Source organism: Oncorhynchus masou, chromosome 11 (assembly GCF_036934945.1).
Source record: "Oncorhynchus masou masou isolate Uvic2021 chromosome 11, UVic_Omas_1.1, whole genome shotgun sequence".
In the NCBI taxonomy this organism is placed as follows: domain Eukaryota; kingdom Metazoa; phylum Chordata; class Actinopteri; order Salmoniformes; family Salmonidae; genus Oncorhynchus; species Oncorhynchus masou.
The window spans coordinates 2,099,730-2,116,105 of record NC_088222.1 but is presented as its reverse complement, the minus strand read 5'-3'; the positions used below and the strand labels follow the sequence as shown (position 1 = coordinate 2,116,105).

Genomic DNA, 16,376 nt, shown 5'->3' with positions numbered 1-16,376 from the left:
TGTTTCTGTGTGCGTGGTGCGTGGATGTGTGTGTTTCTGTCTATGTCCTGGGAAATTTTCTTGTTACTTACAACATTATGCTAATCACATTAGCCCACGTTAGCTCAGCTGTCCTGGTGGAGGGACACTGATCGCGTAGAGACACAAAGAGGTTAATCACAAAGACAACTACTGTATGCCCCCTATTATTCCCTCTCTTTATAAGTAACTCTGTTATTAGGACACGCTTTTGTCATCATTATGATGTCTCCAGATTGACTTTAGAAGCAGTATAACTTTAGCGAACTAGCTAACATTGAGGGGAGAGCAACAACATTTTAGCTCACGTTATTTTAACAATGTCATCATATGTCATAGTATTTCCAGGCCACTTTAGTTATATTATATATATATATATATATATATATATATATATATATATATATATAATATTTTACTAAACAGTCATTAGGCCAGTTCAGATAAACTTGGCATTAACTGTCAGTCAGACATCAATTTGATGCAGCATTTGTAAAACCTTGATAACAATGTGCAACGACGCGATTGACGGAGGTGCTACCCTTGAATTGTTGGTTTTGAATTTACGCCTTCTCCCTCTAGATTGTGTGCCTAATGGTATGCTCCAAGATGACAAACTATAAATGTAATATAACTGTAAAAGCAGCTTAGAGCAGGTACATGTAGTGTTGGGAAACCTTTTCTCAGATGTTGTATAACAAGATGGCAGTCGGACGTGTGTCTTTGACTTGTCCCGTCCTGTCCCATGTATATATCTTTTTCTTCATATATATTTCCAATATATTTAATCTCACTTTCCATCTACGGACTGAATATACACTCCTACAACCTGCCTCACCCAATGTGGTACGGATCTACTATTTTTATACTTTAGAACCGGAACCCCCATCAGAAGCTCGCCAGCTAACTAGCTATAACATTTTCCACCAAGATAGAACTGCCAAAGGGTGCGGCGCTGCAATCTACTGCAGAGATCTGTCTTACTATCCAGGTCTGTACCCAAACAATTCGAACGTCTACTTTTAAAAGTCTCTTACTGTTGCCACTTGCTATAGACCACCTTCTGCCCCCAGCTGTGCCCTGGACACCATATTTTAATTGATTGCCCTCCAGCTATCTTCAGAGCTCGTGCTGCTAGGTGACCTAAACTGGGACATGCTTAACAGGATTCAGACACGGCTAGGACATCCGGGTTGGCAGAGTGTGCTAAAGCAGTGAATAAAATAAACTTAGGGAGGAGGTTTATAATGTTAACATGCATGAAACCAAGGCTATTACGGTTACAGAAGTCATCAAAAGAGAGCGCCTAGGGAATGGGAGTGGAGCTAGGCACTGCAGGGCTTGGATTCATCTCTACATCGCCAGAGGAACAGAGGAGGAGTAGGATGAGGGTACGGCTAAAGGCTATCAGGACTGGTCGTTTAGTGCGTTCAGAGCAGAGAGTGAAAGGAGCAGGTTTCTGGGCGTGAGAGAATAGATTCAAGGCATAATGTACAGACAAAGGTAAGGTAGGAAGAGAGTCCATTGGAGGTAAACCTAGGCATTGAGTAATGATGAGAGAGATCTTGTCTCGAGAGACGTTTAAACCAGGTTATATCACCACATATGTGGTAGTCGGAAATAAATGGTAGGTTAAAATCGTGCATGTATTGTTGACTTGCTGTTATTGAATACAGATCGCCCGTCAACAATTTGATCGATTATTAACGTTTAAAAATACCTAAAGTTGGATTACAAAAGTAGTTTGAAATATTTTGGCAAAGTTTATAGGCAACTTTTGAAATGTTTTGTAATGACGTTGCGTTTTGGAAAGCTGTTTTTTTCCGGATCAAACCTGCTTTATAAATGGACATTTTGGGTATACATGGACAGAATTAATCGAAAAAAGTACCAATTGTGATGTTTATGGGACATATTGGAGTGCCAACAAAGAAGCTCGTCAAAGGTAATGCATGTTTTATATTTTATTTCAGAGTTTTGTGTAGCGCCTGCTAACGCTAGTTCTATTGTTTACAACTGGATCAGCTGGTTCAGGGGGTGCATGCTATCAGATAATAGCTTCTCATGCTTTCGCCGAAAAGCATTTTTTAAAATCTGACATGTTGGCTGGATTCACAACGAGTGTTGTTTTAATTGAGTACGCTAACGTCTCACTATCCCTATTGAGAAGGGCTGGAGGCTCTACAGTTTGTACAGTGAATTAAGACAATAACCAGGACAGTAATGGACAAGGCATATTGACATTAGGGAGAGGCATGTGTAGCCGGGTGATCATAGGGGTCCAGTGAGTAATTAAGCTGGCTAGAGACACGGCGATTCAGACAGCTAGCAGGCCGGGGCTAGAAAGCTAGCAGAAGGGCCTTAGAGGGATGTCCCGATGGAGGAATCTCTGTTTTGGCCTCCGCGTGTGGTGACGTCGATAGACCAGTCGTGATTAGTAGGGTTCTGAGTAGCAGAGGGGTCCAAGTCCAATTGGCAAAATAGGTTTAGTGGCCCAAGAGATTGGCCGATGGATCTATACAGCTAACAGTCCAATATGCTCGAGCCAGCTAGCAGCTAGCGGGCCGCGTCAAGCGGATGGGCATTCAGGGGACGGCGCGATGTAGAGGCCAGTTGAGAATCCCCTCAAGCAGATTACGTCGTAGTCCAGTCGTGAAGGATCGGCGAGGTTCCATGTCCCGTACCAGCAGTAGAAGGGGTCCGGGTATTGCAGCCAAGGAGTGGATGATTGGCCTCTTTAGATAGCTGGGAGAAAGGGCTTGCTCCGGGACCAATGTTAGCCAGTACTCAGATAGCAGCTAGCTAGCTGCGAAGATCCAGGTGAGAATATCCAGAGCTTGCAGTAGGAATCCGGGGATATGGAGAAAAAATAGGTCCAGTATGCTCTGGTTTGAGTCGCGTTGTACAAACTGCAGAGAGCTTTCCGAGCTAAAGGTTTGCTGATGACCTCTAGCAGTGGTTAGCTGACTACTAGCTAGTGAGGAGCTGGCAAACTTCTGTTGGGGGATTTCAGATTCGATGTGAATAATACTTTAGAAAAAAAAACAGATCCGCACCACATTGGGTGAGGCCGGTTGCAGGAGAGTGTTTTGAAGTTGAGGTTTAGAAAAAAACAGATCCGCACCACATTGGGTGAGGCGGGTTGCAGGAGAGTGTTTTGAAGTTGAGGTTTAGAAAAAAAAAACAGATCCGCACCACATTGGGTGAGGAGAGTGTTTTGAAGTTGAGGTTTAGAAAAAAACGGGTTGCAGGAGAGTGTTTTTGAAGTTGAGGTTTAGAGAAATATAAAAAAGAGATGCGAAGAGATATAAAAAGATATATACACGGGACATGGCAAGACGAGGACAAAAGATGTCTGACTGCTACGTCGTCTTGGATAACATAGCATTATATATTACTGAACTGTTGGAGCTGGAAACACAAGCATTTCACTACAGCTGCGATTACATCTGGAAAAGATGTGCACTCCCCCAATAGAAATGTCATTGATTTGATGCACTGTTCTCACAAATCAGGCCATTTCGGAAATATTAAACGTTGTGGTAACCTGCTTACTTAAAGGGAAAATATGGCATTGTACACATATATTAAATAAAGTGTCTTACATGTACAACAGTTCAGCCAGAGCAACAAAAAAAATACACTAAACAAAAATATGAAAGCAATATGCAAAGTGTTAGTCTCATGTTTCAGCTGGAAAAAAAACATCAAAGAAATGTTTCATTTGCACAAAAAAATGTATTTTTCTAAAATGTTTAGCACAAATTTGTTTACATCCCTGTTAGTGAGCATTTCTCCTTTACCAAGATAATCCATCCACCTGACAGGTGTGGCATATCAAGAAGCTGATTAAACAGCATGATCATTACACAGGTGCACCTTGTGCTGGGGGAAAATAAAAGGCCTCTCTAAAATGTGAAATTTTGACTACAGGAATGTCCACCAGAGCTGTTGCCAGATAATTGAATGTTCATTTTTCTACCTAAAGCCGTCTCCAACGTTGTTTTAGAGAATTTGTCAGTATGTCCAACTGGCCTCACAACCACAGACCGCGTGTGTGGGTGAGCAGTTTGCTGATGTCAACGTTGTGAACAGAGTGCCCCATGGCATAAGCTACGGACCACGAACATAATTGCATTTTATCGATGCACAGAGATACCGTGACGAGATCCTGAGGCCCGTTGTCATTCCATTAATCTGCTGCCATCACCTCATGTTTCAGCATGATAATGCATGTCCCGTTGTCGCAAGGTTCTGTCCCAATTCTTCCATGGCCTGCGCACTCACCACACGTCACCCATTGAGCATGTTTGGGCTGCTCTGGATCGCGTGTACGGCAGCGTGTTCCAGTTCCTGCCAATATCCAGCAACTTCCCACAGCCGTTGAAGTGGAGTGGGACAACATTCCATTCAACTCTGATGGTTTTCTGATCCACAACCCTATCTTTTGTTTTAAGGTATCTGTGACCAACAGATGCAGATCTGTATTCCCAGTCATGTGAAATCCATAGATTAGGACCTAATTTATTCACTAATTTCTTAATATGTACTGTATATCAGTGAACTCTTTGAAATTGCTGCATGTTTATATTTTTGTTCAGTGTTATTAAAGTAGAAAACAGGAATCTAATTGGTAAAAAAAACGTGTTCTATCTATCTATCTATCTATCTATCTCTCTCTCTCTATCTACCTCTCTCTCTCTCTCTCTCTCTCTCTTTACAAGTCTCTGAAAAATGTGTTTTCAATTACGCACTCAAGAAAAAAATTACGCACTCGTGTGTGTAGTGTGTGACGTCATGTGCAGACAGTGGTCCCGTTCTGTCGAGTGGCACACAGGGCTCTGTGAGGTACGAGAGAAGGAGGCACGGAAAGAAGAGAGAGAGACGGAGCCCTCGGGAACTATTCAATCGGAAATAAACAAAAACACACTTCTCTTCATGGACTGTAAAATTAAAAGATTAATTATCATTTGCTTGGATTGGAAGAATCAACACATGCGACTCTGACGGACGACCTGAATAACGGAATTCACTTTTTGGGGGGATTTTGGTAGACACTCCGAAATAATATTTTTTTGAGGTTCAAGCAACATTTTCGAAATATCGCTGAGAAGGTACAACTGTAAGTATATTTTAGATTTCTGTTGAACTTAAATGTAATAGGTATGTTACGCGCAGGACTGGAGACTGTGCTGCTGAATCAGGATAAATTGTTGCGCCAACGCGACTGAGCAGCGGTGCCTCATAAAACCGTTAACTTTGCCATTAGTTTAATTAATTAATCTTAGTTTTTCCACTACAAAACATAATGACAGAGCATTACATAAGATGAAACCTGGGCTTCGGAAAATGGGAATACATTTTAGCTACAGTATGTGTTGCATTGGAACATGATCGGTTTGGGGAGTTTTTACCCCTTTTTCTTCGATGACATTCTGCCTCTCTCTCCCTCTCTGTCTCTGTCTCTCTCTCTCTCTCTCTCTCTCTCTCTCTCTCTCTCTCTCTCTCTCTCTCTCTCTCTCTCTCTCCTCTCTCTCTCTCTCTCTCTGTTCTCTCTCCCTCTCCCTCTCCCTCTCTCTCTCTGTTCTCTCTCCCTCTCCCTCTCTCTCTCTCTCTCTCTCTCTCTCTCTCTCTCTCTCGATCTCTCTGTTCTCTCTCCCAATCTCTCTGTTGTCTCTCTCTTTCTGTTCTCACTTTCTCTGTATCCATATTGTCCAAAATCCCATTATTCAGAATAAAACACGTATATGATGTATTCATCCAGGCTCTATGGTAGTTTTTATCCTGTAGTTTTTACAGATTATTGGAGTCCTTTGCGTAAACATTGGCCGGTACATGTCTATATATTCGTCCTGTGTTTTGACCCCCAAGGTATATTATGCCTTGGTATACTTTACTCTCCCGCCCCACTGGGCACAAACTGGTTGAATAAACGTTGTTTCAATGTAATTTGTCAACATGGAGTATTCATGAAAAATACATAGGATTTGATAATTGAGGGTCAAATTTCAACCATGGGATTATGTTATCATGGTAACCAAATGTTAACATAGACAAACCTTGTATAAAATATGTTGAATTTGTACCTTATATAACAATGTTAGATCTTAAATGTTGTATCCACAATACAAAAATGGATCTGCTTACAGCGACCCGTTGGTCTCCCATTCAGAGTTTTTAACCAAGCCTGATTATGTATACTGACTATTACCAATGTGCTATCGTGAGAAGGATTGTTGAGAGATCTCCACTTAAAAACTAAATCGATTAATGTTTTCTATTGATGTTGTTCAAAAAGGTATGTTTAAGAGAGCAAAGGAAATGTGACTATACTTTATCATATATATATATTTAAATATGTTTTTTTAGGCCTATAGCGTTTATGAAGTCATCAACAGCTGTTGTTTCAATTCAACCCAGAATTCAACTGTGAAATAGACAATAAAATAGGCCTATGGTTTCAAGCTCTAGTTGATTACAAATGTCATGATATTTAGTGATGTTGAATTGTGTTTGGTTGTCAACACAACCACCAGATATCAACATTTAAAGGAGATGTATCTTCTGATTGGATAGTTCCATCTGAGCCTCTGACTGAGACTGGCTTTAAATCCAGTTTGTCTACAATGAATAATTTATATGTTGAATTCACGTCTCCAGCTCAACCAAACATCGAAGGCAGCCCTTTCCTGCAGTCAACTGTCCTAATGGCCTAATGGGTGCTATTCATATTTTACATGATTAATAAACAACGGAGAAAATCTGGTGTTTCTATGTCAAACAGTTTTGTTCGATTTCACTCTTCTGTGATGTATATAAAGTGGCTGTTCCACTGGATGTCAGAAGGTGAATTCACCAATTTGTAAGTCGCTCTGGATAAGAGCGTCTGCTAAATGACTTAAATGTAAATGTAAATGTAATATTTGGATGCAAACTCAACTTATGATACATTTTAACTCTATATCTGACATGTTACAGGTGTCTTCTTTTTGTAAGCCATATATACATTTGTTTCAAGGTATATTTGTTTAAGAAGAATGACTCTTTGTGGCCCTGATTTAGCCCACTGCAGTAAACCGTGAAATAGCAGGACTCATTCAAATCAAACTGCATTTAAAAAAGCATCTACATGTTGATTTGATTTAGTCCTATTCTTTAATTTACATTATTGATGGAGATGTGAATTCAACATATCAATGATTAATTTGAAGACAAACAGGAATTAAAGGAATTAAAGCCAGACTCAGTCAGAGTCAGATGGAACAATCCAATCATTTATTTATTTTTATTTTATTTTTTACTTTTTTTTTATTTCACCTTTATTTAACCAGGTAGGCTAGTTGGGAACAAGTTCTCATTTACAACTGCGACCTGGCCAAGATAAAGCATAGCAGTGTGAACAGACAACACAGAGTTACACATTGAGTAAACAATTAACAAGTCAATAACACAGTACAAAAAAAAGAGAGTCTATATACAGTGCCTTGCGAAAGTATTCGGCCCCCTTGAACTTTGCGACCTTTTGCCACATTTCAGGCTTCAAACATAAAGATATAAAACTGTATTTTTTTGTGAAGAATCAACAACAAGTGGGACACAATCATGAAGTGGAACAACATTTATTGGATATTTCAAACTTTTTTAACAAATCAAAACTGAAAAATTGGGTGTGCAAAAGGCATGAGGAGGTAGGCAAATAATTACAATTTAGCAGATTAACACGAGTGATAAATGATCAGATGGTCATGTACAGGTAGAGATTTTGGTGTGCAAAAGAGCAGAAAATTAAATAAATAAAAACAGTATGGGGATGAGGTAGGTAAAATTGGGTGGGCTATTTACCGATAGACTATGTCCAGCTGCAGCGATCGGTTAGCTGCTCAGATAGCAGATGTTTGAAGTTGGTGAGGGAGGTGACCAGTGAACTGAGATAAGGCGGAGCTTTACCTAGCATGGACTTGTAGATGACCTGGAGCCAGTGGGTCTGGCGACGAATATGTAGCGAGGGCCAGCCGACGAGAGCATACAGGTCGCAGTGGTGGGTGGTATAAGGGGCTTTGGTGACTTAACGGATGGCACTGTGATAGACTGCATCCAGTTTGCTGAGTAGAGTGTTGGAGGCTGTTTTGGAGATGACATCGCCGAAGTCAGAAGATATCCTTTAAATGTTGATATCTGGTTGTGTTGACAATTCAATATCAATGTTATGAGAGAGTAATTAGTCCTAAGTTAAGAACATTTTACAAACTAATGTCACGTTCGACCTTAAAATGTGTAACACATCCATGGCCACATTTTGAGGTTCCTGAACCTATAAATGTCTTCTTATGTCATCATAGAAGGCGCACATGTTCAGGATGGCATGCGTAGGTCGTCCCAGGTCAAGATGGCATGCGTAGGTCGTCCCAGATCAAGATGGCATGCGTAGGTCGTCCCAGATCAAGATGGCATGCGTAGGTCGTCCCAGGTCAAGATGGCATGCGTAGGTCATCCCAGATCAAGATGGCATGCGTAGGTCGTCCCAGATCAAGATGGCATGCGTTGGTCGTCCCAGATCAAGATGGCATGCGTAGGTCGTCACAGGTCAAGATGGAATGCGTAGGTCGTCACAGGTCAAGATGGCATGCGTAGGTCGTCCCAGGTCAAGATGGCATGCGTAGGTCGTCCCAGGTCAAGATGGCATGCGTAGGTCGTCCCAGATCAAGATGGCATGCGTAGGTCGTCCCAGATCAAGATGACATGCGTAGGTCGTCACAGGTCAAGATGGAATGCGTAGGTCGTCACAGGTCAAGATGGCATGCGTAGGTCGTCCCAGATCAAGATGGCATGCGTAGGTCATCCCAGGTCAAGATGGCATGCGTAGGTCGTCCCAGATCAAGATGGCATGCGTAGGTCGTCCCAGATCAAGATGGCATGCGTAGGTCGTCCCAGATCAAGATGAAATATGTAGGTCGTCACAGGTCAAGATGGCATGCGTAGTTCGTCCCAGATCAAGATGGCATGCGTAGGTCGTCCCAGATCAAGATGGCATGCGTAGGTTGTCACAGGTCAAGATGGCATGCGTAGGTCTTCCCAGATCAAGATGGCATGCGTAGGTCGTCCCAGATCAAGATGAAATGCGTAGGTCGTCACAGGTCAAGATGGCATGCGTAGGTCGTCACAGGTCAAGATGGCATGCGTAGTTCGTCCCAGGTCAAGATGGCATGCGTAGGTCGTCCCAGATCAAGATGGCATGCGTAGGTCGTCCCAGATCAAGATGGCATGCGTAGGTCGTCCCAGATCAAGATGGCATGCGTAGGTCGTCACAGGTCAAGATGGAATGCGTAGGTCGTCACAGGTCAAGATGGCATGCGTAGGTCATCCCAGATCAAGATGGCATGCGTAGGTCGTCACAGGTCAAGATGGAATGCGTAGGTCGTCACAGGTCAAGATGGCATGCGTAGGTCTTCCCAGATCAAGATGGCATGCGTAGGTCGTCACAGGTCAAGATGGAATGCGTAGGTCATCCCAGGTCAAGATGGCATGCGTAGGTCATCCCAGATCAAGATGTCATGCGTAGGTCGTCACAGGTCAAGATGGCATGCGTAGGTCGTCCCAGATCAAGATGGCATGCGTAGGTCGTCCCAGATCAAGATGGCAAGCGTAGGTCGTCACAGGTCAAGATGGCATGCGTAGGTCGTCCCAGATCAAGATGTTATGCATAGGTCGTCCCAGATCAAGATGGCATGCGTAGGTCGACACAGGTCAAGATGGCATGCGTAGGTCGTCACAGGTCAAGTTGGCATGCGTAGGTCGTCCCAGATCAAGATGGCATGCGTAGGTCGTCCCAGGTCAAGATGTTATGCGTAGGTCGTCCCAGATCAAGATGGCATGCGTAGGTCGACACAGGTCAAGATGGCATGCGTAGGTCGTCCCAGATCAAGATGTTATGCGTAGGTCGTCCCAGATCAAGATGGCATGCGTAGGTCGACACAGGTCAAGATGGCATGCGTAGGTCGACACAGGTCAAGATGGCATGCGTAGGTCGTCCCAGGTCAAGATGGCATGCGTAGGTCGTCACAGGTCAAGATGGCATGCGTAGGTCTTCCCAGATCAAGATGGCATGCGTAGGTCGTCCCAGATCAAGATGGCATGCGTTGGTCGTCCCAGATCAAGATGGCATGCGTAGGTCGTCACAGGTCAAGATGGAATGCGTAGGTCGTCACAGGTCAAGATGGCATGCGTAGGTCGTCCCAGGTCAAGATGGCATGCGTAGGTCGTCCCAGGTCAAGATGGCATGCGTAGGTCGTCCCAGATCAAGATGGCATGCGTAGGTCGTCCCAGATCAAGATGACATGCGTAGGTCGTCACAGGTCAAGATGGAATGCGTAGGTCGTCACAGGTCAAGATGGCATGCGTAGGTCGTCCCAGATCAAGATGGCATGCGTAGGTCATCCCAGGTCAAGATGGCATGCGTAGGTCGTCCCAGATCAAGATGGCATGCGTAGGTCGTCCCAGATCAAGATGGCATGCGTAGGTCGTCCCAGATCAAGATGAAATATGTAGGTCGTCACAGGTCAAGATGGCATGCGTAGTTCGTCCCAGATCAAGATGGCATGCGTAGGTCGTCCCAGATCAAGATGGCATGCGTAGGTTGTCACAGGTCAAGATGGCATGCGTAGGTCTTCCCAGATCAAGATGGCATGCGTAGGTCGTCCCAGATCAAGATGAAATGCGTAGGTCGTCACAGGTCAAGATGGCATGCGTAGGTCGTCACAGGTCAAGATGGCATGCGTAGTTCGTCCCAGGTCAAGATGGCATGCGTAGGTCGTCCCAGATCAAGATGGCATGCGTAGGTCGTCCCAGATCAAGATGGCATGCGTAGGTCGTCCCAGATCAAGATGGCATGCGTAGGTCGTCACAGGTCAAGATGGAATGCGTAGGTCGTCACAGGTCAAGATGGCATGCGTAGGTCATCCCAGATCAAGATGGCATGCGTAGGTCGTCACAGGTCAAGATGGAATGCGTAGGTCGTCACAGGTCAAGATGGCATGCGTAGGTCTTCCCAGATCAAGATGGCATGCGTAGGTCGTCACAGGTCAAGATGGAATGCGTAGGTCATCCCAGGTCAAGATGGCATGCGTAGGTCATCCCAGATCAAGATGTCATGCGTAGGTCGTCACAGGTCAAGATGGCATGCGTAGGTCGTCCCAGATCAAGATGGCATGCGTAGGTCGTCCCAGATCAAGATGGCAAGCGTAGGTCGTCACAGGTCAAGATGGCATGCGTCGTCCCAGATCAAGATGTTATGCATAGGTCGTCCCAGATCAAGATGGCATGCGTAGGTCGACACAGGTCAAGATGGCATGCGTAGGTCGTCACAGGTCAAGTTGGCATGCGTATCGTCCCAGATCAAGATGGCATGCGTAGGTCGTCCCAGGTCAAGATGTTATGCGTAGGTCGTCCCAGATCAAGATGGCATGCGTAGGTCGACACAGGTCAAGATGGCATGCGTAGGTCGTCCCAGATCAAGATGTTATGCGTAGGTCGTCCCAGATCAAGATGGCATGCGTCACAGGTCAAGATGGCATGCGTAGGTCGACACAGGTCAAGATGGCATGCGTAGGTCGTCCCAGGTCAAGATGGCATGCGTAGGTCGTCACAGGTCAAGATGGCATGCGTAGGTCGTCCCAGATCAAGATGTTATGCGTAGGTCGTCCCAGATCAAGATGGCATGCGTAGGTCGTCACAGGTCAAGATGGCATGCGTAGGTCGTCCCAGGTCAAGATGGCATGCGTAGGTCGACACAGGTCAAGATGGCATGCGTAGGTCATCAAAGGTCAAGATGGCATGCGTAGGTCGTCAAAGGTCAAGATGGCATGCGTAGGTCATCAAAGGTCAAGATGGCATGCGTAGGTCGTCACAGGTCAAGATGGCATGCGTAGGTCGTCACAGGTCAAGATGGCATGCGTAGGTTGTCCCAGGTCAAGATGGCATGCGTAGGTCGTCACAGGTCAAGATGGCATGCGTAGGTCGTCCCAGATCAAGATGGCATGCGTAGGTCATCACAGGTCAAGATGGAATGCGTAGGTCGACACAGGTCAAGATGGCATGCGTAGGTCGTAAGAGGTCAAGATGGCATGTGTAGGTCGTCCCAGGTCAAGATGGCAAGCATAGGTCATAAAAGGTCAAGATGTCATGCGTAGGTCGTCACAGGTCAAGATGGCATGCGTAGGTCATCAAAGGTCAAGATGGCATGCGTAGGTCGTAAGAGGTCAAGATGGCATGCGTAGGTCGTAAGAGGTCAAGATGGCATGCGTAGGTCGTAAGAGGTCAAGATGGCATGCGTAGGTCGTAAGAGGTCAAGATGGCATGCGTAGGTCGTAAGAGGTCAAGATGGCATGCGTAGGTCGTCACAGGTCAAGATGGCATGCGTAGGTCGTCACAGGTCAAGATGAAATGCATAGGTCGTCACAGGTCAAGATGAAATGCTTAGGTCATCACAGGTCAAGATGAAATGCGTAGGTCATCACAGGTCAAGATGAAATGCGTACGTCATCACAGGTCAAGATGAAATGCGTAGGTCATCACAGGTCAAGATGAAATGCGTAGGTCATCACAGGTCAAGATGGCATACGTAGGTCATCACAGGTCAAGATGAAATGCGTAGGTCATCACAGGTCAAGATGAAATGCGTAGGTCATCACAGGTCTGTGGAGATCTTCACAATTGCTGTAATAATCTGCACAGAATCTGGAACAGCATTGATCACTTGCACCGTGTTAATCTATTAATCTATTAATCTCAACTGCAATCTAGGTCATTTGGTTCTGCTATTCGATGAAGCACCGTAGTAACACACATTGTGTTCCCATTTGACCTTTGAACTTTGCTGTGCTTTTAAATGATTGAAAGAGCAGTGATAACACATTGGAAATTCAACTAACCTTTGGCTGTCTTTTTTGAGTGGCTGAATAGAAGCTGTAATCTCATTGATCAATGTCTTAACCAAATATGACCAAATTATGCACATTGAAATGACGTCGTGTGCCCAGTGGTTCTGAGACTCTGTGGGCTGAGTTCACTGGTTTGACCTGTGCTGAGGACCCAAGTCTCAATAATAAGGTTTTGTACTGAACTCACTCCGGTTTAGACACAGTGTTGTGCTCTGTGAGATGTCGAAGACCTTTGCCCTATACCCCAGCCCTTTACTCCAGCCCTATACCCCAGCCCTATACCTTAGCCCTATACCCCAGCCCTATACCCCAGCCCTATTCCCCAGCCCTATTCCCCAGCCCTATACCCCAGCCCTATACCCCAGCCCTATACCCCAGCCCTATTCCCCAGCCCTATACCCCAGCCCTGTACCCCAGCCCTATACCCCAGCCTTATACCCCAGCCCTATACCCCAGCCCTGTACCTTAGCCCTATACCCCAGCCCTATTCCCCAGCCCTATACCCCAGCCCTGTACCCCAGCCCTATACCCCAGCCTTATACCCCAGCCCTATACCCCAGCCCTGTACCTTAGCCCTATACCCCAGCCCTATACCCCAGCCCTGTACCTTAGCCCTATTCCCCAGCCCTATTCCCCAGCCCTATACCCCAGCCCTGTACCCCAGCCCTATACCCCAGCCCTATACCTTAGCCCTATTCCCCAGCCCTATACCCCAGCCCTGTACCTTAGCCCTATACCCCAGCCCTATACCCCAGCCCTGTACCTTAGCCCTATTCCCCAGCCCTATACCCCAGCCCTGTACCTTAGCCCTATACCCCAGCCCTATACCCCAGCCCTGTACCTTAGCCCTATTCCCCAGCCCTATACCACAGCCCTATACCCCAGCCCTATTCCCCAGCCCTATTCCCCAGCCCTATACCCCAGCCCTGTACCCCAGCCCTGTACCCCAGCCCTATACCCCAGCCCTGTACCTTAGCCCTATACCCCAGCCCTATACCCCAGCCCTATACCCCAGCCCTGTACCTTAGCCCTATTCCCCAGCCCTATACCCCAGCCCTATTCCCCAGCCCTATACCCCAGCCCTATACCCCAGCCCTATACCCCAGCCCTATTCCCCAGCCCTATTCCCCAGCCCTATACCCCAGCCCTATTCCCCAGCCCTATACCCCAGCCCTATTCCCCAGCCCTATTCCCCAGCCCTATTCCCCAGCCCTATACCCCAGCCCTATTCCCCAGCCCTATTCCCCAGCCCTGTACCGTAGCCCTATTCCCCAGCACTGTACCTTAGCCCTATTCCCCAGCCCTATACCCCAGCCCTATACCCCAGCCCTATTCCCCAGCCCTATACCCCAGCCCTGTACCCCAGCCCTATACCCCAGCCCTATTCCCCAGCCCTATACCCCAGCCCTATACCCCAGCCCTATACCCCAGCCCTATTCCCCAGCCCTATTCCCCAGCCCTATTCCCCAGCCCTATACCCCAGCCCTATATCCCAGCCCTATACCCCAGCCCTATACCCCAGCCCTATGCCCCAGCCCTATACCCCAGCCCTATACCCCAGCCCTATACCCCAGCCCTATACCCCAGCCCTATACCCCAGCCCTATACCCCAGACCTATACCCCAGCCTTATACCCCAGCCTTATACCCCATCCCTATGCCCCAGCCTTATACCCCAGCCCTATACCCCAGCCTTATACCCCAGCCCTATACCCCAGCCCTATTCCCCAGCCCTATGCCCCAGCCCTATACCCCAGCCCTATACCCCAGCCCTATACCCCAGCCTATACCCCAGCCCTATACCCCAGCCCTATGTAGCCTTATACCCCAGCCTTATACCCCAGCCCTATTCCCCAGCCCTATTCCCCAGCCCTATTCCCCAGCCCTATACCCCAGCCCTATACCCCAGCCCTATACCTTAGCCCTGTACCCCAGCCCTATACCCCAGCCCAAAACTCTAGAGCCAGCCAATCCATACATACAGACCTGGGAACAGTTGTATTTCAATCTACAGCAGACCCAATAACAACTCAGCCATAGCTGTAAATTGGACAGTGCAGTTAGATTAATTAAAACTCATTCGGGATCGGTGTGCCTTCCACAGGACGGTTGAGCTAACGTAGGCTAATGTGATTAGCATGAGGTTGTAAGTAACAAGAACATTTCCCAGGACATAGACATATCTGATATTGGCAGAAAGCTTAAATTCTTGTTAATCTTACTGCACTGTCCAATTTACAGTAGCTATTACAGTGAAATACCATTCTATTGTTTGAGGAGAGTGCACAGTTTTGAACCTGAAAAGGTTATTAATAAAGAAATTAGGTACATACAACATCGCTGAATCCAATATGTATAGGAAGTGTAAATGACTTTAACCATTATTATTGACTATTATTTAATTCATATTAAAGGTCAAGGCAGATATTCTTAACCACAAGTTTCTATTTTAGTGTGAATTTCTAATTAGTCTTGTGATGCGTCAGGTTTTAGTCCCTGTATAAAACAGAAACAGGAAGTGACAGGCATGTTAATCAGAGTCAGAGTCGCATGTTTCAGACTTCCTCAGTTGTTGTCCAGGGTAACCAGGACCTCCTGCTCAGTGCCAGGGATGATGATGCACAGATCAGCGTTACACAGCATAATTAAATAGACCTACTTTATTATCTTCAGAGAATGTGCTTTTTCTAGTTCGATTTGAGTCAATGTAGAAAAAGTATAGGATCTCTGTGGGGGCTGTGGACCTGGTGTGACGATCAAAGATCAGCAATAAGCTTTTACAGTAGATAGATGTGCCAGGATCAATGATTCTTTACTTGGCAACATGTTCATTGTGTATATCTGAAAATCCAAATGGTGAATACCAGTGGAGGCCGCTGAGGGGAGGATTGGGCTCATAATAATGTCCGGAACGGAGCAGATGGAATGGCATCAAACACCTGGAAACCATGGAAACCAATGTGTTTCATGTGTTTGATACCATTCCCAGATTCCGCTCAGTCATTACCACGAGCCCAATCCTCCCTAATTAAGGTGGCACCAACCTACTGTGGTGAATACAAAGATTGGTTAAAGTTCTGACACACATACGCAGATTGGATCACATATTAATTTCATTTTAATCACTTCATGCAGTCAGAGACTATAAAACACAGTATGCTAATATATTTTTTGTGAATCAGTGTGAAGAATTAAAGAAAAGAGAAATGTTGTATATGTGGTCCTCAGATGTTCTCTAGCCTGACACCCAGACCTATTTTGTGCTAACATTCCACTCCTTGTACCAAACAATTTGGCATGACAAGAAGTGTCAATGGGTGAAATGTTGGCACAAACAGACTGATGCTTACTACCCAGGCTAGCTCTTCTCATTCGATATGCTGTTTGTCTTATGACAGCAGCACATGTTGGGTTAGAGTTAGAT

The 16,376-nt window shown here is 45.7% G+C and overlaps 1 protein-coding gene across 1 annotated transcript in view; it reads left to right on the top strand.

Moving 5' to 3' along the window:
• The first annotated feature begins 4,840 nt into the window (after positions 1 to 4,840).
• LOC135548030 (lysophosphatidic acid receptor 1) overlaps positions 4,841 to 16,376 on the top strand; it is a 94,940-nt gene continuing 83,404 nt past the window's right edge. The window contains exon 1 of the mRNA XM_064977224.1: positions 4,841 to 5,140. The gene's annotated coding sequence lies outside the window, so the exon portion shown is untranslated. The remainder of the gene's footprint in view (positions 5,141 to 16,376) is intronic.